This window comes from Sander lucioperca, chromosome 2, assembly GCF_008315115.2.
Source record: "Sander lucioperca isolate FBNREF2018 chromosome 2, SLUC_FBN_1.2, whole genome shotgun sequence".
Taxonomy (NCBI): Eukaryota; Metazoa; Chordata; class Actinopteri; order Perciformes; family Percidae; genus Sander; species Sander lucioperca.
The window spans coordinates 44,670,535-44,694,944 of NC_050174.1; the positions used below are offsets into that span (position 1 = coordinate 44,670,535).

Genomic DNA, 24,410 nt, shown 5'->3' on the forward strand with positions numbered 1-24,410 from the left:
TTCCTGGCCGGCTGGTTGTTAACTAGCCAGCAACCGCAGCGGACCTTGGTCGACACTAGTTTTTGGCCGTCTGCTTTGTGTGTCAGGGCCTTAAGACCATTTGCTTGGACTAAAGACAAGGTGGAACTGTTACTGAAAAGTATGTAAGCCTGATAGGTTTGACTGTCGTTCATCATCGTTTCCAAAGGGCTCAGTTTCTGCCCAGTCAGACTACAAAGCAACCCCTGAGTTTTCAAACCAAAATGGGGGCAGCAGTGTTTCCAAATGTGTCTGTTTTAGGAACTATGAAACACCGGAGTAGTGTGGACGTGAGGCTTAAACGTCGTTTTCGCAAAAGATATTAGTTTTTATACCAAAAGGTAGTAGTGTGGATCTGTGGATCTGAAATCCTGATGAAATATTTTCAGAATTAGAAACTCTTCAAGGAGAGAGACAGACCCATCAAATGTCTTTCACCCGAAGATGAAAGCTGCCAGAGAAAGAGGGGACATTGCCTTCCTGAGGTATGACAAGCTGATGACTGCTGCAGCTGAGGACTTGTAGACAGTGTTGGGAAGGATACTTTCAAAACGTATCCCGTTACAGAATACAGAATACATGCCCAAAAATGTAATTTGTAACGTATTCCGTTACGTTACTCAATCTGAGTAACGTATTCTGAATACTTGGATTACTTCCACATTGAATTGCATTTTATAAGTGTAGGAATGCGGCCATCACATACAGCTTACTAAACAGGCCTATTCTGGTGTGTTCTTCTGTTCCAACTGGCTGAATGTGTACCTGAACAAGCAGATACATTGTATTTGTAGTCCCGAACTGCATACTACAAAAATCTAACCGCTCTGGGGATAGTAAATCAGCACGTAGAAGAATGTAAAGTCACACATCAACTATAAAATAGCAAGGTGACCAGTAAAACTACAACAGACGACTACCCTTGGCTAATTAAAAAAAAAAACTTACTTTAAGATGCTTCTTGAGGTTGGAGGTGGAGTAATTTGGACGCTGAAAGGAGGTTGGTTGCTGGCAAGCAAGCAGAAGTTGCACTGCACAGTTATATTTCGTTCTCCCTGTTCTTTCTTTAATGTGAAATGGTGTTTGAATTTCCAAGATAGAAACGCATTCCTGCCCTGGATCTGTTGCGCCGGTTCCAGCTCCATCTCTACCTCTATCAGGGATCACGCAAATAGCTAATTTTTTCGTTGAATATGGCTTCTGGGAAATGCATGGAGTTGCGAGAGTGAATAAACTTGTGAAACAGAGAAGTATCGTCATGTAATCCATTGATTTCAACAATGTAACTGTATTCTAAATACCAGCTATTTAAATTGTAACTGTAACGGAATACAGTTACTCATAATTTGTATTCTGAATATGTAACGCCGGTACATGTATTGCGTTACTCCCCAACACTGCTTGTAGAGTGCCATGGGTAGACATGGAATTACAGTAAAGGGCCATATGGCTCAGAGGAATGAGGCAAAGGAAATGGCACAAAAAAGTGGTTGTATTACTGTCAAGAAAAAATACTGTAAACTGAGGAATTTTGTCACAAAGCTTAATCAAAAGAAAAAATAAACAATATTATGTTCTACAGTTAAGCAGGACAAAGAGTGATGGTAAAAAGGAGTACACTAAATAACATAATGGGAAGAAAAATCTCTCCACAACCCACATTTATTGAGTGTGGAGGTACCTTTATCACAAAACCCATAGAAATAGCCCATTACTTGAATGATTATTTCAAAAGCAAGTTATGTAACTTAAGGAAATAATTATCTTATGGGATAGACAAGGGTTTATCCATTTCTAATATTAAAGATTATATGAGGGATAAATCCTGTAATTTGAACTCACTGAATTAAAAGTGGGAACAGTGGCTAACATAATAACGTTAACATGTATTGACAAACAACCAGGGACTGATAATATAGATTCAAAACTGATTTGAATGGTCATAGATCATACTGCATCCCCAATTTGTCACATATTGAATACCAACATTAAACTATAAACTTTTCCACAGGCATGGAAAGAAGCAAAAGTTATTCCACTGCCCAAAGATAGGAAGAAGTCTTTTCGTGCCCCTAATAGTCGTCCCATAAGCTTCTTACCAGCACTAAGTAAGATCTTTGAAAAGGCAATATTTGATCAAATGCAAGAATACCTCTCAGTAAATAATCTAATTACAAACTTCCAACATACATACAGAAAGGAACACTCTACATGTCGCTGCCCTTCTACTTTCAACAGGGAAAGTTTTACAATCAAAAAAACATTTCATCATATCAGTATAGTCAATTAAAACACAGTTTTGAGTCATATACATATGCCACCAGACAGGCAACAGAAGGCTGGTTTTTACTCCCTAGGGCAAATACTAATTTCTTAAAACGTACTGTGATCTATAGATCGATGAAAACTTGGAATTCTGTACCACTGTTATTGACTGAATTATCAAAGAGATCAAGATTTAAAGATGAAATTAAAAAAAATAAATCTTGGAGCATCATATTTGTAGACTGCCAGGCATTTCGGGAATCTTTATCTTTTCATGTAGATTAATGTATGCTTTAAATGTGTTGAGTGGTGTTGATTGTAATATTTAATGTAGGTTTTAAATGTGTTGACTGATGTTGACTGTAATGTTACATGTATGTTTTAGATGTTGAGTAATGTTTCATGTACGTGAATGAATGTATGGAGTTATGTGGACTGTAATGTTTAATATATTTTTAAATGTGGACCCCAGGAAGAGTAGCTGTGCTTAAGGGCACAGCTAATGGGGATCCTATAATAAACTAAACTAAACACAGATGACAGCACTAAGGCCAAAATGCAAGCTTCACCCTCCACTGCTTTCTGTTGCACTGATAAAGCAGTGGAGGGTGGAAGACTGGACATCTGGAAACTTGCTGCACTGACCGATCAAATTCTTGCATTGAACACCTGGTAGCCGCTATTGCACCAAAAATATTGGGGTCATCATTTATGGTGCTGTTGAATTGTATTAGCTATATTGACAAGTGACTATTATTTTGTCCACCCCATTTATATCAATGAGGGTAAACTAAATACCAGAAACACCTCTCTGTATAATGCAATACAGTTCAACAGCACCAGAAACTAGACCAGAAGACCATCTTACTTGCATGAATAAAACAAAGTGAACGTTTCTGCTTCATCATAACACACATCTGACAGGCACACTGTCTTTAGAAAAGTCATGCTTTTCATGTCATTGGCAGTTGTTTAAGCCCCCAAAAAGTGCAGAAAATGGAGAAAAATAAAGAGTGGTGAAATTCCCACACATGCATATACACTCTTTTAAACACATTCCGGAAGCCACAGATGAATGACATCCTGTGAGGTACTGTATCCGTCAGGCCAACCCACCCACTGCAAATTCTGACCGCCTCAATACACAAGTGCACCTGAACCGTGAAAGGAAGGTGAAAATTAAGTCTACTCTGGGGCATTAAAAAAACCCTGTGGCTTATCTCCCGGCTGGAACGATGCCTTCCCCTATCTGACACACAAGGAGGCAGGGAAGCTGCCCTGAATGGGAAACAACATGGCCCTTTACAAAGGCCTGTTAGAGACAATTAGTCCTGAGTGCCAGGGTCTTGATTTGACCGTCTAATTGCCAGTTCAGGGTTGAGAGAGTGTGTGAGGTGGCTGGGAAGGCCGGGGAGCTGTGAGTGCCCTGGGGGCGAGCCGCTGTCACACAATAGCAACCTTTATTTCACATTCAGCTTCTACAAAGTGGGTGTGCTCAAAAGATTTAATCCCACATTCAGCCCTGACAAGAAAAGTCATTCATATTGAAAAGGTGGGTACAACACTGTTTCAGGTGCCTCCCGTCTACTTCCCAGCCTTACCCCACCCTCCAAAAAAAAAAAAAAAAAAACTATTATAATATTTTATAGTTATTTCTTCTACAGATGAACGAGGTAGAGGGGGAACCTGATCCTTGTCAGGATCACCTCCGAATCCTTCACTGGCGCTCCTCTCAATGGGCTTGCTTTTTCACAGAGGCCAAATTGACCAGGATACCATTCCTGACTGCAGTATGTGTGAGTGATGAGTGGCTGACACAAATAACAGTAGGCCATGCATGTAAAAGGATGGCACTGTGCTACAGGATTACAGGAGCCTCATCCACGGTGGTTTGAGCCTCATACTTTCACCTCCTAAAGCGGCTGGGATTTCAGCCCTCCCCCCCCTTTCTGTTTCAAGAAGTCCATCCTCACATACCAAATCCCCCCTACTCTTAAATATCACCTGCTTTCTGCTCCTTTAATCACCTCAATAGGCATTCCTTCATGCAGTTTACAGCAGTCTGTCGTGCACAGGTAAAAGGGGGAAAAAAATTCTTTCAAAGCAAAAGTGAAGCAATCCATGCGAGCTGTAACTGCAACCACTTCTTAGGAACACTTGTTGTAACCAACTATTTACGTTAAATACATGCAAAGAAAAAGATCGGCCTCAAGTCATGACGCATTGAAACCAAACAGATTCACTGATCTGTAGGTTTGACATAAAATGAAGGCATTTTCACAATCCACTGCATTTCCTGCATCTTTCATATGAAAAGGAAATGTAAGTTTTGTCAATGTGGGTCTTATTTTCGTTGTTTGGTATATATAGGTAATAATAACATTGCACTCACTAGTTAATTGCCAAGATCTGTGATAGTATCAAACATTCCTCATATGGGGCAAGATATATGAACAGTCACATCAGGCAGGCTTTGCAAACAAAATGATTTAGAAGAGAAAAAAGGCAAACTGTTAGATTATTACCAAACAGTTGAAAACATCCATCATTGTTTAAAAACGGACTAGTTTTGTGAAGGAACAGTTCCCTGTGATGGATCTTATAAGGGGTTGTTTACACTGTCAGTTTTATCCACCAACTCTTTTCCATCATTCATGCAATATTGCACACTCTTAGGCTATGTTCACACTTGGTGTCTTTTATTAAGCTGCCAGCGTCTGTTTGCGAGTCATACGGTATGACCGGGTGCTCCCTGTACAGGGAACTCGCTTTGTTTTATATAATGTTAGCAGCACCGCGCTCTCTCTCTCTGTTCTTTCTCTAGCTCACTCCACCGCTTTGTTTTATCTAACGTTAGCACCACTCCATATAGCGCTCTAGCTAGGATACTGTAGCAGTAGCTGTTGTTATAGCAACATAAACTCTTGGCTGCTTTTTTGAATAAAAACATTGCCAGCTTTTTTTTCACTAAAAAAGTGCCCTAGTCAACTTTTTCTTGTCAAAAAAGACGCCAAGTGTGAACATAGCCTCACTTTATTGTCTGTTATGCTCCATTGCATAGTGGCATATTCTCACTTGCACTGTTGCTATATTTGTTTAATATTTGTTTAATGCTCTTTTGCACAAACTCTGTACTATACTCAGTAATTTTACTTGGACTATTGTATTGTACTGCTTAATTGCCATACTACTCAGACATGACATTGCACAAACTATTTATTGATTCAATATTAGACCTGTATTTTTGGTAGATTCAGCCTACCTGGTTAAATAAAGATTAAATAAAAAATGAAAAAGAAGAGAATTGTTGTGTTAAAGAACACAACAGGAGCGTGAAAAATACAGATGTGATTTCTTGTGATTTCATGTCTTTTATGTAGATTTAAACTTTGGAGCTTCTAGCTTTAATAAGGTTTCACAAAACATCCACAAACATGTGATGTTTTGAACATAAATAAAGACATTTGCACCATAAATTGTTGCATAAAAGTCACCAGAATGCAGGAAGTATTTGATGCTTAAAATGTTATGGGGGTGGACCCCCAGACCCCCAACGTTGAAACAAAACCTACGCCTTTGCATTCAGTGTTTCTAACCAAAACACATTGTGTGTATATTTGAGGTCATAAAATATTTGCAATTTTTTTTATTGTGCTTTTTTTTTTTTTTTTTTACTTTTAAGTCTGCTGGCTGAAAATCTTCTTCCTTGCCTTTTCTTGCAGCATATTGCTACGCTTCTTTGTACCTGTGCATGACACAAATAAAATGAAGGGCCCAGTCATAAAAAAAATTGTTCCATAGCTCAGCTGATGGTGGAAAACTCCACAGGGTACCTTTAATTTCATGTTTTACCACTTTATAAAAGAAGGCAACTTTTTAACACATTCTTACTACCATCGCATGAAATATGGACACTTGGTCAGGTGCCTTACTGTATGTACACACCGCCGCCGCCGACTTGAGCTTCTAAAGATACCAGAAGTCATTCATTTTCAATGGAAGCTGGCTTCTCTCAGCTGCAAGGAGCAGAAAATCTGTCGCCGTCGCGTTTTGGGCGTTTTGAGCGACCAGAGCGTCAATCAGAAAGTTGAAAGTAGGTCAACTTTATGGTAATGAGCTATGACGTGGTTCAGCGGCAAGCAGCGGCAAATGCCAGCAACCAATCGGAATATAGATGTCCTTCACGCTGGCTGATTCCGGAGAAACATACGATGTAAACTTTCGTTCCTACAAAAACATTAGTTCTGAGAAAATGGAGGAAAAGTTCATCATCGCCGTTGCTGGGTTCCCTATCATTTATGATAGGACGTTGTTTGCGTATAGGGACCAGTTAACGTTACCTACCGGTCACATCGTCTCTAAACAGGCCGCTCACAGCGAAGTCCTGCACGGACCAACAGCTGGCGGCTGCTCGCTCTGCCTGCATGCTGCTGCGGTTCAGCGGCTAACGAACGAGTTAACTGCTAACAGACACCGCTGCGACCAACAACCAATACAAATTCTGTCATTATATATGTAATTTATATAAGGTTTCTAGTGTCAATGTATTGGCCGTGCAGTGGCTGCTTGTGCTTTTTCCATGATCGAACATAGAATGCTGCTACGTCAGAGCGGCCAAAGCGTCAAACAGCTTCCCTGTACTTTTTGACAAGCGTCCTTGACCGGGCGGCCAGAGCTTCTTTGCAGCTCAAGTCGGCGGTGGTGTGTACGTACAGTTGTAGGCGTTGTTTTTTACTTTGACCCGTTTACAAAAAACTTTCTATATCAGAACTATGACAAAAGAACGTTGAAAAAAGTGACAAATGTTGGGAAAAGCTACAAAAAAAGTAACAAAAAAACATCGAAAACATAGCCAAAGGTGACAAAAACATAATTAAAAAATTCCCAAAAAGTGACAAAAAATTTGAATAAAATCGACAAAAACGTCAAGAAAAGTGTAGAAAAAGAACAACAAAATGTTGAAATTTCAACCCAGAAAAACACAAAGTTGCATGGTCGACGGGAAGACAAAACAAGTGTTAAGGAAAAGATTGTGGATAGGCTTATAAAAGGTACGTTTCTGTGACACGCGGGACAAGAACGGGACAGTTGGGTTTAGGAAAAGAAGAAAGGGACACAAACCCGTCTCCTGGGTGAGAGTCATGTGTTGTTTGACCCATCCACCACCTTAACCAACCTCCCTACGCAGAATTTCGGGCTACCGTTTAGCATAGACTGTATATAGAATGGACCAACAGATCCCGTTGCTCTGGACGGAGACCAGTGAAGGCCGAGCATTACTGCGCAGCCTCCAACTGAGAGAGACGACGTAAATGTGACATGAGCAACCTGTCTGAAAGTTGTAAGTCTTCTGGTAGCTGTGCCAAGAGAAATCTCAATCATTCCGAATATTGCAGAGACGGAGAGCGTAGGTATATGTAAAGAGATAACATGGACACAGGCTAATTATTGCTAACTAAAATGCTAGTTAACATTAGTAATTAAACTTAAACAGCTAATGTAAGTCGAAACTGCCTGCGAGCTTCTCCTGTACTATACGGTAATTCCTCTACTATGCGACAGTAAGTCCTGTGGTTATGACACAATCGTTAGCCTATTTTTACAAAAACATCTGCTACGGAGCCATAACGTGAGGTACAAGGTAATGGAGCCTTTTATACATTGTCGTGTTTCTTTAGAAATAAACAATGGACAAATAAAGTCTTTAAACGCTTCAGATGTAAAGTTATTCGCTGTCAAAGTGACGTCAAAATGAATGGCAGTCAATGGAATGCTAACGGGGGGTGAGTGCTTGTTAGCATCAAAATGGCGCCATAGGAGGTATGCGCTGTGAGGAGAAGCTTACCCCCTTGCCGTTTAGCTACCATTGTCGCTCTTAACACTAAGTCATCTTTGAGCGCCGTGGAGCTGCTGCTCTGCCCAGTGCATTCTACACAGACGCTAAAGGGTGCTTTTTGCGTGTCTGACACTGACAGCCACTGCCCAAGCGTCCGTATTTTACGAGTTGGGAGTGAGAACGGGTTGAACATTTACATCAACTCACCCTATTGTAGAGGTTTTCACACCTTCGTTATCATCGAATCTTCAAAGTGAACTGACTCAATCACCAATGTCATTGACTGAATCATAGCTTCTACCAGTGGAGTTCCACACATGGTGACTGAGAGTGCAGTTGTCAGCTCAGCTGTGCTTCACAGTACATTATCGTTTAAAGCTTATTAAGACAGAGAAAGTCAATCATAGTCTGAAAACTCATATTTCGTAAATAATAGACTGCTGAGCTGTTGGCCTAATGTACTTGTATAGGCTACTTTTGTACTGAACAAAAAATTCAGTCCCATGGCATTAAAAAAACCTTTGATCCCTATGAATTGGTGTCGTAGTTTTCAAAAAAGTTTGTAAATCGCTTCTTTAGTTTGTTTATAGCCAACATAATCTGACTGCTCATGTTTCTTGTCCCATCTGACTTTGTTGTTGTGATGTCACCATGTTCCCAGATCTTAGCATTTACTGTGGTGAGTACAGTGTTATTACTGATAAAAAAAAAAGATTGCTAAAACTACCAAAAAATGACCCACGTTGTAATAAACCAGTTATCCTTTAATTTACAGTCCCAGAAAAAGCTCCTTATTAAATACTAGACTACTACTACTACTACTACTACTATCAGTTGACTGTAATTAATTGAATACCACATTAACCCTTGATTGTATCTAAAGATAATCTCATCCAGGTTTACACTCTGTGTTTGTCAGCAGGCCATATGCACACCAAGGTGGGCCGCATTCACATTCACATTCACAGAGAAAACCCTAAATTTCTCTATCACCTCAGTCGACAGAGAAGGTCACTTCAAAGCAGGGACAGAGTCACAGGAGCAATAGAAGCCTGGGACCAACAAATGCACCAGTTGTAAAACTTAACAAGGTGTGAATGCCCTCTGTGTGCCCTGGCTCTCCAATATGCAGGGGCAGTCTGTGGAAGTTCTTAGGAGCTTGTGGTACACTGCAAAAAATGTTGATTCAGACTAGATGTTGTCTTTACAGTCAGAAAGAACTACTCCTGACAATATAAGCCAATAATCCACAGGGGGCGTGTTCACTCAACTGAGACGAAGATACCAGCCGTGCTGTCCAATTCACATTTCTTTTTTTATGGCTTTTCTGTTTTACAAACAAGAAAAAAGCACAGCAGAACACAGCAAAGTAACACCCCCACACCACCCCCATAGACAAGCAAAAACCAACCATAGACTTACAAATAAGTAGCTAAGTAAAAATAAAATCTTGTAACAGAGTATGCATATATATATATATATATATATATATATATATATATATATATATATATATATATATATATATATATATATATATATATATACATGTACAAACACAGGTCCAAATAAAAGAAATAGTGTAAAAGGAAGGTTGCGCTTCTGAAAAACAAGTTGACACCAGTCACCAAGTGAAAATAGACAATGTATCAAAGACTAAGAAAAAGATGCAAAAAATGAAGCATTTTAAGACATTCTTGATAGAAAATATAATAAAATGGTTTGCCACATTTCGTCAAAGGTTGCAGAGTTGAGAGAGACATTGAATCGTACTTTCTCCATATGTAACAAGTTTGATATCTCTGCTAGCCAGGAACATCCTCGCTTTTACAAAATATTAAAATATTCCGTTTGGCAATAATCATATTGAACAGTCTTACGAAGTAAGTGGTGCAACATTTTTAGATGACAGGTCCTGCCGAGAACCACAGTACACGGGTCTAGTACAATAAACATTGGAGAGGCAGGCAGAGATATCCCACCAAAATCTGTTGAGTTTAGGGCAGGACCATTATGCTAAGCTTTTGATCAACTGATATATGCTCTGATGAAGGTGTTGCATATTGAAAGCTTGACTAAATGGATGTTACCTGATCAGATGGAATGCTCATTTGATGTCAATTTATCAAACAATTAACACCTTGGGCAAGACAATTAACAAGTGGCCTGAAGTCCATTGTTATCTTACCGGGATGATAGACTGGGGAAACTCTGCCGATACTCATCCTCAAGTGAAAGTGGGCCGTGACTACATTTTTGTGATTATCAGCCGGAAAGTCAATACATTCCTGGATTCACCTTCTGATTTGATTTTGCGTCAGGTAGTTCAGCCTAATAAGTGCAAAAATGAATGAGAAGGTGATTGCAGCCATCATTATTGACTTGACTTTTAAAAAAAATGCTGATATAGACCATTCCCTCGATGCTATCACAATAAGTCCCGTCTATACATAGTCTAGGAAAACCACAATTTTTTGTATAGCTCGCAAAAAGTTAAGAGTCCATCATTTGCAACAATACTATTTTTGCACACTTATTAGATTTAGGATAGCTCAGGCTTTGGTCTGGTGTCCCTTAGTTTCCAACAAGAAGAGTTTAAAGCTAGCAGCTGTGTAAGGCTGTATTGTTCATTGTAATTAAAAGACCAAACACTTAGATAGATTAAACAGAACATGGTGCTAGATTAAAGGTCAGGTGATCCCCAAAGTACCATGAATGTGTGAACCAAATTGCATCCAACAGCTGTCGAGATATTTCACTCTGAACTACAAATATCATCCTCATGGTGACACTAATGAAAAAGTCAGGGGATCACCAAAGTCAGTAGGATTCATCCTCTGGAGCCCATGGATATCTGTACACAATGTAATGGCTATCCACCCAATAATTGTTGAGATATTTCAGTATGGACCAGGCTGGTGAAAAAAATAACATTGTCTCCCCTAGGGTCATGCTGCTAGCTAGTTGACAATTTGTTGTGCATATAGCAATGAAACGATCAGATTCACTTTTGTATAAGCGAGATCAGGCTCAGCGAGATCAACCAATGTTGAAAACAGCATCAAATGAACAGTAAGTAGTGTCATTATCTTATCTTCAATATATTAAATATTTAGTTCATGTTTTGAAGCAAAGACTTGGCAAGATAGCAGCCACTCACAAATCACAAATTGTCACAAATGACAACTGCAGGATAATAGGTAGTGATAAGATAGACAAGATAACATAAGATAATGGAAATTGCTGTGCAGCAGTTGCAGTACAAAGTAGGAAAGCGTTTATATAACAATAAAAATCATCAAAAGGAGCAAAACCAAATGTACACAATGCCAGAAATTTAAACAGGTTAACGGTAACGGCCATTCAATTAACTGGTTAACGGTAAGGTGCAAATCCAAAATATAAACAATGCCAAAAATATAACAGGTTAACGGTGAAGACCACAAATGATAAAACACAGTGTAGCAGTAGTAGCACACGTAAAGAAGAGAAATCAAGTCATAGAACAGACTCAATAATGTCAGTTAAATAGCAATATCTTTATATTTAATAATGTATACCTCATGCTAACTTTAGCTAACATTAACTACCTAAAGTGGCTATATGTACACTGTAACAAATTTCCACATTAAATTACAGTAAAGAGCTGGCAGCTACATTTACCTGCTCTTTACTGTAATTTTACAGTGTACCTACTGTCATTTATTTTTTATGGTACTGTACTGTATAAATAGAAAGCTTTACGGTAAGGTGATGTCATCTGTCACATTTCATTTAATAGAACAACAAATCAACAACTAACCTGGAACTGCACAATTTCACTGAACAGAACTTAACTGAAGAACATGAACATATTGTGTGGCATTGGGTTGATGACTACATGAATCCCCACTCAAAGTCCAAGAACGTTTGATGAGAGTTGCCACATGGGGAATCACACTTGTTGCCTTTTTATGGCAGCCTCCCGTCCTCTTTGACACCACCCTCCCCTGGTTGGCCTTTGTTCAACTTTTGGGGTTGATTCCAAGGACGGCCAAGAAATTTAATAACAGAGATTCCTGATTCCAGATAAGATATTAGGTGTGGTGGGTTAGGGTTATTTGCACTTAATACAGAACCACATCATATTCACTAAATAAACATTCAAAGATGTTTTCTCATGAAAATGACCTCTCTGTCTTTTAATCATTAGAACATTATATAACTTGTATATTATTATTATTATTATTATTATTATTATTATTATTATTATTATTTTATAATAATGAGCAACAAAATATGATTACAGACGGGTTGTTAACATTATTACAGTATTTGAGTTGTTTACGTCAAATTCATTTTGAACCATTAGGAGACATTGATATTTTTGAAGCAATGGATTACTTTGCAAGCAGTGTTAAGCAGACAGATTTTTCTTTTCTTTCAAGGTTTTTTTAATTGAATGACAAAATTGCAAAAAACAATTACTGTACAATGGGATGTACGTATTTTCCCTTTTTTAACCAGAACATACATCCCTATATCCCACCCTCCCACCCAGTTACAAACAAACCTGTATTAAGGATTACTACAAGAGATAATTTAAAACACAGTCTAAATTATAATACATAAAACATAAAGGTTGAGAAGATACAGAATGACAAAAAAAAATAATAATAATAATTAAACACACACCTCAAAATCGAGCAGACAGATTTTTGGTCTTTGGTCTTATTAAATTACAAATATAAAAATACCAACAACAATGCTATCTTTAAATTATTTTAGAACTAATAATTTGGTAATTTGTTACAGTGTAACTTTCAGTTTGTGTTGATTTCAGCGGCCCCTTCGGACAAAAGCGGTAGTGTTTTTACCACATCTGCAAATTCTTTCAGGAAGACTTTTAAATTACTTCAATCACCACTATCTCTCCCTAAAACTATTCAGCTGTTAACAGGCGTTCACTTTTCAGTAAACCAACCAGAATTGGCCACGAAATTCATGATCCAATCACAGCATGACATCCTGCTTTAAATGTCTTCTCTCCTTGCTATCAGCTGTGTTTTCAGGCAAACGTGCAACCCTCCTCCTCCCCTTCCACCTCCGGGCATCGTCAACCACTGCAACCTGAGTCCCTTTCCGGCAGACAGGTCTTTCTTTTCGTCTCCGGGTTCCCTCTCCACCATCACCAGTGTCTAGGCTCCATTGGGGGGAATATGTCTGGCTTCTCTACCCCTTTAAAATAGTTTTAATGATGGAGTATAATCCCCAAAGACTGTGTACATTTCATATAATGCTTATGTACAATAAATCTTTGCATATCTGCAACGAAGTCTCTCTTGATTGAATTAAAATAAGAGAATATGTTACAGATGCGTTGTTGCATTTCAAGTGTTGCATATGGTAACTTAGCCTACTTTGGATGTCTTGGGAGTTAAACCGGGTAATCGCTGTCACTGTGTCACGAGCCAGAGCATTAAGAGATTGTTGTAGCAACCAACATAATAACTTAGATTAATATAAGCGCATTTCATGAAACCAGAAACGGTTTAGAGATTCTTTGATGAAACCCAAGGACGCTTTACACAGGTACAGGGGGACAAGGGAAAAGAAAATAGTAAGCTAACACAAACACGGACTAAAACGAATAAAACGTCCACGCCAAATTGAAGCGGGACGTAATTCAATGTTGGCTACTGACGTACAACCACATCGCGCAATCTGAAGTTATTTTATGAATGAAATAGACATATGACATACCTGAGGGACAATTTGGGGTCGTGTTTGAATCATTTACAATCCCGTAATTGTCTCCATCTGTTAAAAGCCAACCACGTGTGACTCAGTTTTGCCCGTTGTCTTTCACTTTCCCTTTTAGCTTTTAGTTGTTCTTCGTTTAATTAATTTCCTTCTTTTCTGTGATGGTCCTGCCCCCAGTATCAGCCATAACTACAATAGATAACTTCAAAAATAAAATGTAAATAAAATTAGGCCTACATAAAGACATATCCTGCTACCTTTTACCTGCATTCTCACTAACACAGGCTTTTCCGGTGTTAACCGAAAAATCGTGAAACGGGAAAAATCGTACCCAGGCAGAGGCATAAATAAAAACTATAAAAACTAGCGTTCTTTTCAATGTTAGTCTTGTTTACTGTTACAGGTCATTTATGATCATCCGATGGAACATTACACAGTTTCAGAAATGTATAAAAGTTGCATATAGTAACTTTAAGCTACGAGTCATATGGAACCAAAGAAGGCTCTAGCAAGTAGAGAAGAAGAGTATATTGACTTGAGCAAGGGTTTGAATCAAGTTTATTATCATTTTGAATTTTCAAATTGTTTTTATTTTATTTTAGTTTTGACTTTTCAATTTCATTTTAGTTTAGTTTTAGTGAGATTTAAGTGTGTTTCGTAGTTTGAGTTTAGTTTCACTTCTTCAGAAAGATTTCGTTTTTGTTTTTATTTAGTTTTACAGTAGTTTAAGTTTGTTATTGTCAGTGCCAGGTATAATGTCTCAAAAGTATGCAGCTATATAAACATATAAAATACATGGTTGGAGATTCTGCATGGGGATGGCTATGATTCTAATTTTTAATCTTTGCGCTACTTTCGTATACAATGCAAAGCAGTCTTCGTTCAGTTTCTGTAAAAAAAAACTGATATGATTTGCGTTCATTTTTATTTTATTTTAATTCATTTTTTAACTTGGCAATATAGTTTCAGTTTAGTTGTAGTTTTTCTTGAAGGTTTTAGTTTTTTACTTATTTTACTATTTTTCACTGCATATTTTAGTTTAAGTTTTAGTTTACTATAATAATCCTGGTTTGAGTTTAGGTTTGTTTCATTGCTTATGCAAGTTTTTCATTTGCAAGAGGAAGAATATGTTACATATGGTCTTCTTGCTTTAACAAACATAGCTAGACATGGGCAAATAAATATTAGGGATGAGGGTAGTATATATATATATATATATATATAGTTCCACTTCCAAGATTGCTCGGGTGCCACAGGAAATTCCGCCAGATGCATTTCTTTTCGCCTATGTCCGTTACCTTCCGCTTTCTTTGTGTTGGAATTTTAAACTCCGGTGGATTTATGAGGACTATGGTTTACTGCTCCTCAGATCTCTGCAGGGTAAATCCAGACAGCTAGCTAAACTATCTGTCCAATCTGAGTTTTCTGTTGCACAACTAAAACAACTTTTGAACGTACACATGTTCCACCAAAACAAGGTCCTTCCTGAGGCTATTTTGCAGCGGCTCCGTGCAGAGCTTAGCGCCGATTGTGATCCCAGAGTGCTGTGTGGACTAACCAGACCCTCCTCTGCAGCGCTGTGGAGGAAGGTCTGGCAAAGCGAGTTGAGGGGGATCTTTTGTTTTGTTACTTTTTTTGTATTTCTTTTATTTTTTACAGTGTAGTACATCTTGGAGGGGGGGGGGGGGGGGGTTTGGAGAGGAAACATCAGGAGGCTGGTTGTACCACTGGGCCTGGACACTTCTGATTTATCTGTGCATTTCAGAATTATGTTGCCGACCTCTTTACCTCACTGCCATTTGTGTCACCCCCCAAGTTCTGTTCAGGCAATCACCCCCACAACCACCCCCCACACCCTACCAACCACAGAGAATACCGCCCACGACAAGCTGCAGTGTCTTCTACAGTTCGGTACACACACTTACACACTTGGTCAAAAATAAATACTATTAATGCTAATACCAGTCACACAGAGAGTCAAGCTTTAATTCACCTCTGTTTAGATCTTAGCCTGCTGAGGAAAGTGGTATTTAAATGCAACACGTTTTCTTTTCTCTTGTGCAATGTATTGTTGTATTACATTATGTATTAAAACATATTTGGATTTAAATGATCATGGTCAGGGTTTATTAAGCTTTAAGGCACCACTATATTACTGCACACATCTACATATTATGTAGTGTTAGTACAGTATATATCAAGTGTTAAAATATGTCTACAGTGTGTATATATATATATATATATATATATATATATATATATATATATATATATATATATATTGTATATATGCAAAAATGTGAATGTGAAAAGTGAATGCTGTCACATCAACAGCTTCCAGCTATTTACTATATATGATGATGAAATGCCTTTGGATTACAGTTTTAGCATAACTTCACAGTTTCAGTCTTTTATCCTAATGTGTTGTCAGCGTCTGTTTTTCTGTTATGTAAAAAAAAAAAAAAAGGAACAGTTGTGACATTCTGTGATATGTAGTTTATATTAGGGAGAAGTGAAAAAATAGTCAATTATATGTCCTGTTGAAACTGCCTTTCAGAAATGAGACTATAGCTCACTCTAGTGGATATAAAAAGTTAGGCCACAAGGCCTCACAAATTAGATACCAACCTATTAAATAGTAAACCCCCACCACTAATAAAAACATTTTTCATATTGGCAAGAATGTCATCATACTGTAATTCATTGCATATGAGTTGCTTTGCAAAGTTGCAGGTGTTATATAAAAATAATGTTTGGTTAAAATAAAAAAGAAATAGAAGAACTTAATAGATTAAAGTAGTAGCACAGAGGCTATACCTGCAGTGCTAACAGCTAGAAATACAAAAACCACAACAATATAACCACAATCTCTGGACAAGAAAACCTCACAATGTTACAACTATTGCAATAATATTGAAAAATAAAACTTACTGAGCTGTAATTTTATTGTTTATAGTTTAGCTCAAACACCCCTTACTTATTCAGAAGAGTGGAACGCGATCCCTACTATTATTAGTGTATTAGTTTAAGTCAGTTTAAATTAAAAAAAAAGAAGTAGGCCTATGCACTGGCGTGTCCTAGGTGTCCCTATTAGTGTTATTTGGAATTATCATTTCTATATTATTGTAGTGCACTGTATGCCCAGGGACAACCGATGTAAATTAGCAATTAAAATTATAAACAGGGTTCGAATTATGATTTCATCTTTGTGGGGGTCTCTTTAAAAAAAAAAAAAAGTAGTCTATGAGCAGCAAATTTTGAGCATTAAACATTTCATTTCCTGCATTCTGGTGAATTTTGAACTTTTTTTTAATCAATGTATGCTGGAAATATCTTTATGTAAAGGGAAACATAGATTACAATCCAAATATAAAAACATAATGGAATATAATACAATAAGGCTCTCAGGCATTCTGTATTGCTATTTATTCTCCTGTAGATCGACTTTTCTAATTATATCTGAGTCAGCACACATGTAGCCTAGCATCATTTACTCTTCCCTCCTCTTTTGCGTCTTTTGTTGAGGAAGTAACCTCCTTAAATGTGCACATGACAATTATTCACCTCAATGATACATTATTCATTTTAATGGATTAATAAAGCCCTGGACTGTAATATTTCAGATGTGTTTGAGCAAGATTACTGCTCATGTTCAAAACTTTGTGCACATTCAAAATATATCCTATTTGTGCTCTCTGTGATTTTGTGATATTTTGAGAAAAATAAAGTGATAATAGGCTATTACAAGAATAAAGTGACTATATTTCAGAAAATAATCCACCTGCACCATAGCCTGCTGTGCATTACGTGATTGCTCTGCTTATACAGTAGATCTCAGACCTCCTGACAGACACAGAGCCCCGTTTGAGACTCTGGTCTCTGAATGAGACAAAGTTTAGGTAAGTGGCTGTACGTTGCTCTACATCGGAGGTGGGAAACCGAAACTACGACAGAAATACACGGAGCACAAACGTGACACATCTGCCGCAGCATATCGACAGCAGAGCGCCTCTATTATAAACCTGAAGCTGTACAGACCACGGACGGAAGGCGTGCTGCTCATCTCTATTTTCTACAGCGAGAGTGGACACTAAGCGACGCAGAGGTCTGCTTCAGAGCTCCGTGTGTTTGGGAAAAGTGCTTTATTTATAATTTAAATAATGGTGCTGATGATTTTTAGAGACCCCCACAGGTGTATGATTTTACTGCTTTCATGGGAGCTCATCCTCTCTCTATGGGAGCTCAGCTCCCACTGGCTCCCACGTAATTCGAACCCTGATTATAAAGGTTGGTGTCTCCCCTTTAGTCTACATAACATGCCATAGCATGTTACCACTTTATGTACAACTGTACATTTATCATACAGACTGAAACTCAACTTCTAATAAATCAGAAAACAAATACACCAGAAAAAGTATGAACTAAATATTAAATCTAATGTACATAGCCTATGTCTATAATTTAAACAAGTGTGTGTGTGTGTGTGTGTGTGTGTGTGTGTGTGTGTGTGGGGCTGTGGGCCGGCTAGCGAGGTTGTCAAGCCCGCAGGCGCTTGTGGAGTTTAACTCTGAAAAGGCAGTTAACCACAGGTTCCCGTTAATCTTATGATGGACATGTGTTGTGATATTTAAACAAACGATCCGTCAACGGCGAAGTAAAAGCCTCTCATTTACGAGTCTGAGAGACCTCCAGCTTACAGTGTGACTGTCCGAGCGACAAGCTAGCAGCCCCAGCAGGCGCTAAGCTGGCTGTCGCGTCCCTTTATGGAGTTTCTCTACTCCGAAAACTTTGAAGCAAATTGTCAATTCGGCAACGATTTTCGCAAGACTGTCTATATTCAAAATAATTTCTCGCCTAAAATGTTCTCAGAAGTGAATTTAGTGATGAATAAGATGGCAAAAATTGTTAAAATTGTCCCATTTTTGGTCTGTCTATGTACCGGAAACCCGACCCTCGTTGAATGCTGAAATGAATGTTGGGATACGGTTGCTGCCAAGTTCATACAAGTTACCAACCAATGCATCCTCGGTAAAATGGGCGTGTCAAGAACATTTCCGGGAATCTTAACTGTTCTTGGTGAAATGTGAACTTGTGTATTAGGACCATGGGGGTAAGCTTCGCTTCAGAGCTCGAATCTCCTATGGCGCCATTTTGATGCTACAAAGCGATCACCCCCCGTTAGCATTCCATTGACTGCCATTCATTTTGACGTCACTTTGACAGCGAATAACTTTACATCTGAAGCGTTTAAAGATTTTATTTGTCCATTGTTTATTTCTAAAGAAACACAACAATGTATAAAAGGCTCCATTACCTTGTACCTCACGTTATGGCTCCGTAGTATACGTTTTTGTAAAAATAGGCTAACGATTGTGTCATAACCACGCGACTTACTGTCGCATAGTAGAGGAATTACCGTATAGTACAGGAGAAGCGCGCAGGCAGTTTCGTCTCACATTAGCTGTTTAAGTGCAATTACTAATGTTAACTAGCATTTTAGTTAGCAATAATTAGCCTGTGCCTATGTTATCTCCTTACATATACCTACGCTCTCCGTCTCTGCTAGATTGGGAATGATTGAGATTTGTCTTGGCACAGCTACCAGAAGACTTACAACTTTCAGACACGTTGCTCACGTCACATTTAAGTCGTCTCTCTCAGTTGGAGGCTGCGCAGTAACGCTCAGCGCTCACCGGAAAAGTGCTTCTAACGGCCTTCACTGGTCTCCGTCCAGAGCAACGGGATCTGTTGGTCCACTCTTATATACTGTCTATGGGAAATTCACAGCCAGACTGTCATGGCGGCTTGTTCAGAATACGATCTCATATTGTACTAAAATAGTTCACCGAAACGTGTTTCTGAAAACATTTTAGTTGCTGAATCTATCTTCATTTCAGATTGACAAAGGTCAGTTTAAAAGATTTTCGTCAGATTTTGAGCGGCTCATCCGCTCCCCATTTCCGGGTGAGTCCCGACTGCCCTGTCCCCGACTGAACATGTCGGGTCGGCCAAAATGAATGCCGACGGCTCCTCGGACGGCCGACGGCACGGGACACACAGAACAGACTCGAGTCACGGACCTCGCCAGACGGCCCGACGCCCGATTATCAGGCTTGTGTGTCTTCTCTCTAAAACATAGTCAAACTTTACACTGTTTAGCGTTAGCTGTCAGCATTGTAACCATGTTTAATCCAGCTACTAGCTAGCAGTAGGCTAATGTTAGCTGCTGTTGAGTGTAGTGTTAACTAGCTAGCGGTAGGCTAACGTTAGCTGCTTTTGAGTATAGTGTTAACTAGCCAGCGGTAGGCTAACGTTAGCTGATGTTGAGTATAGTGTTAACTAGCGTCACATGCAGCGGTGTTTGTGTTGCTTGTAATGTCTGTTTCAGAGCATCAGAGAGAAGCGCAGACATATCAGTGGCACCAGATTTGCGTCTGTATGCAAACGTCAATATAGAATGGATTAATCTGCGTTAATTTTTTGACAGCCCTATTAAAATCTTTTATTAATAACAGGCAGTCATTTTGGTTTGTTGTCCCCAATTTAATATTTTCAAAAATGGGGGGAATAGACTTTCTCCTGCTATGTGATTTTGAATGCAATTCATTACCAGTCAGACTTTCTGCTTTCCATCAGCAGGTCCTTCTTTATTGGAAGTTAATCTACAAACATAATTTTACACCTCATAATACTCCAGTTTGGAATAATAGATACATATTGATAAGCAGAAAGTCTGTGTACATGGAGGAATGGAAATCCAAGGGAATCTGGGCAATTGTTCATTTTATGGACAATAATGGACTGTTGTTACAGCACGAGGAGTTTTGTGAGAAATATCAACTTCAATGCAATGTCAAGCGTTATGATAGATGGTTGAAAGCTATACCAATGTCTCTGAAATCAATTAGGTACTCCAAAGTTTCTCCTGGTCTGAGGCAGCTCTGCATCGAAGGAATTGATTTTTGTGACTATAAATGTTCCAACAAAGTTATTAGAAATATTCTGTTAAAGGAATATTATCCCAATCCAGTAAGAAGAAAAATATGTTGAAAGAATTTGGTGATGGAGAGGTTAAGAAAATAAGGAAAAGTCTCATTTCCTCTTCTTCCGAAGGTAAAAGAGGTCAACTTTAAAATTTGAAATGAAATCTACCCAACAAAAAAATTTTTAAGACTGAGATTCAATTTTGATACTAATAACTGTGTTTTTTTTGTGAAAAGGAAATTGAAAATTTAGAACATGTATTTTTTTTGTGTGAGTCGGTGCAATCTTTCTGGAGAGATCTGCAGAGCTGGTTACAGACCAGGGAAATTGAGATACCACCTCTGACAATGAAGAATATATATAAGTTTGGTGTTTTTGTTGAAGATAAGAAGGTAGATTTTGTTCTCAACAACTTTTAGGAAAACATTTTATACATAAATGTAGATATTTTAAGACAAAACCCTCCCTGATCCATTGGAAGAATGAGTTAAATCTTTTGTGTAAGTCATTGAAACGGGTTAAGGATAAAAAAGCCCTTGAATTGATTTATTTACTTGAAACTCTTAATTTAATTTGAGCTAGCCCCTTCTATTTATTTTCTTCTATTTATTTTCTTTTATTTTCTTTTATTCTTTATGTCGATTTGTTATATATACACTCCTAGGTTTTGTTTATATGCTCGACCCTAGGCAAAAGTTCTTTTTTTAAGTGGATGTGTAAATATGCCTTGTTTGTTTGTATATTTGCATTCTGAATGAGTGAATAAAAAATTAAAAAAATTAAAAGTACTTTGGCAACACGAGATGACGTTTCACAGGGACACAAGAACACAAGTCAATAGAAGAACACAGATTGAGAAACGCCATGTGTTCTTCTATTGACTTGTTGACCTCGCTGGCCGGCCCACACCTACACCCACACCCCCACACACCCACCCCTCCACACACACACACACACACACACACACACACACACACACACACACAGCAGGCAGAGGCGGGGAGAGAGATACCCATTTCTCTTCGGGAGACTTGTTTAAATTATGACATGGCTATACTCACACCAACCTTTATAATTTTAATTGCTAATTTCCATCGGTTGTCCCTGGGCATACAGTGCACTACAATAATATAGAAATGATAATTCCACATAACACTAATAGGGACACCTAGGACACGCCAGTGCATAGGCCTACTTCTTTTTTTAATTTAAACTGACTTAAACTAATGCACTATAGTAGGCATCGCGTTCCACTCTTTTGAATAAGTAGGGGGTGTTTGAGCTAAACTATAAACAATAAAATTACAGTTAAATAAGTTTTATATTTCAATATTATTGTGGTTATATTGTTGTGGTTTTTATTTCTAGCTGTTATGTCGGGGCACTGCAGGTATATAGCCTCTGTGCTGGGGGTGTTGCGCAAAACCAGCAAGAACGCATAGTCTCAAACTGTTAACAGCGTTTTCTGTGCTTGTGAACTTGCGAGTTCATTCTTCCAAGAACAACCAGCAAGAACGTCCTCCCCAAGAAAACAAGTCCGTTCTTTGCATTCTTGAGATTGAGAAACATCCTCAGTCATTAGTCCCTTACCTCTCGCTGAGCGCACCGCGTTGTGTGGATTCTCCTGTCTTGCAGGTACGCAATGTTTGGCTGCGGTAATTCGGGCAGCAATCACAAATACAGCTTAAAGGAGAACTCCGGGCAATTTTTACGTTAATCTTGATCGCTATAAGTATGTGAGTACTGTCGATAGCAAAAAAAAACGAGCCGAATCAGTGCTAGCTAACTGGAGCTGCTGCAGCTAATGCCGAGAGCTCCCACTTAGCTAGAACGGCAGTTTTGGGGGCATATCATAAAGAGTGCCTTTGTGCCTCTTAACAGACACAAAATGCAATTAAAATGTCTGTGCAACATGAACAGGGCCCTTACATGACAACAAGATGCGTTTTCAACTCAGCCATTGTTTAAATTCACCTACCCTGTTAGCTGCTAGCTGCCGTCTGGGATGAGTGAGTATGTTCAGCCAGGCTTCGGTAATAATCATCAAGCAGCAGTTCCCTGTGTATTTGTAGCATATATATCCATTTTGTGTGCGATCCATCTGGCTTTGGTGAATAGTAGTCTCTGCAGTGGCGAACTGTGTGTTAGTTGCCTTAGCCAGGCTAGCAGGGCCGACCGGCATCCTTCTAATTCCTCCCCGCCTTCCTCACCTGCCGCGGCTGACAACAATCCACGGGCGCCCGCTGGTCTGGTGGATGTCCTCCAGAGGACAGTTCATGCTTTCGTTCATGCTTTCCGGCGAAAAAAGTTTATTTCCCCCTCAAAAATAGTTAATTGAGCACTGTAGTGGTTATGATCATATCAGTGACTATGTAACTACATGGAAACGGGCCAAATGATGCCTGTTTCTTGTACAATAATAGCGTTACTGAAGGCTAGCTCTAGCTCCATAGTTACGTTACTCCAAGCTTCTTCCCAGGTGAACACCTCCGCTCTTCACTCTTCTCACACCACGCTCCAATCTGTACACTGCTGTTTACCTTTTCCTGCTACAACTGAAATCCCACGGGACTTCAACGCAAGACTACCGCCAGCCTTCTGTAACGCTGTTACTTTACAAGAACCAGGTATCATTTGTCCCGTTTCCATGTAGTTACATAGTCACTGATATAATCATAACCACTACTGTGCTCAATTACCTATTTTTGAGGGGTAAATAAACTTTTTTCGCCGCAAAAATTTCGCCGCGAAAGCATGAACTGTCCTCTGGAGGACATCCACCAGACCAGCGGGCGCCCGTGGATTGTGGGGAAGGCGGGGAGGAATTAGAAGGATGCCGGTCGGCCCTGCTAGCCTGGCTAAGGCAACAGTTAGTTTGAACACAGGTTGCTCTCCTCTCTCTGTATATCCACAGCTTGACCCTGTACAAGGCTGGGTCCGTGTCGACACACTGCCTCCTTGTGGTGAGACTGCACCGGGTGACACGCTGTGGCGATGTGTATGTAGCCTTGACACTGTATATTTTGTAGTGATTTTTATGATATTTTGTAGTAAATCTTGCATGATATATTGGAGTGAATCTTGCATGATATGCCGTAGCGAATCGTGTAGAAATAAGTGTGTAGTGCATGTCCTTGTCGGTGCTGGGCCTTCTGTCTCCTCTTTCTGTCTCCTACAATCGCCTCCTGGGGTGGTGTGTGCACGCTGACCCAACCTTCCTACTTTGAGGAGAGTAAAGGCCCAGACACACAGACCAGACAGCCGACCCTCGGCAGAAGAGGCAGTTGGACTGATCAGTCTACCCGAGTTGATCAAAAAAGTGCCTCGGAACACACCAAAGCGACGAGACGTAATACGTCTCCATAACAGCAGGCGGCACTAATCTGTATTGTCGCCCAAAAATGAAAACCGGCAGCTGATTGGAAACATTTTAAGTAAGAAATAGGCCATGCAGTTGTTGAATCTGTCTTCATTTCAGATCGACAAAGGTCAGTTTAAAAGAATTTCATCAGATTTTGAGAGACTCTAGTTACGCTCATTCCGCTCCCCGTTTCCAGGTTAGTAC

The 24,410-nt window shown here is 39.1% G+C and overlaps 1 long non-coding RNA gene across 1 annotated transcript; it reads left to right on the top strand.

Annotated features, from left to right (window-relative positions):
- Positions 1–255: 255 nt before the first annotated feature.
- LOC116050393 lies at positions 256–22,416 on the top strand. Its single transcript, XR_004105082.1, has 3 exons — positions 256–266; positions 7,080–7,087; positions 22,288–22,416. It is a non-coding gene; the product is annotated as an uncharacterized LOC116050393 (long non-coding RNA).
- The last annotated feature ends 1,994 nt before the right edge of the window (positions 22,417–24,410 follow it).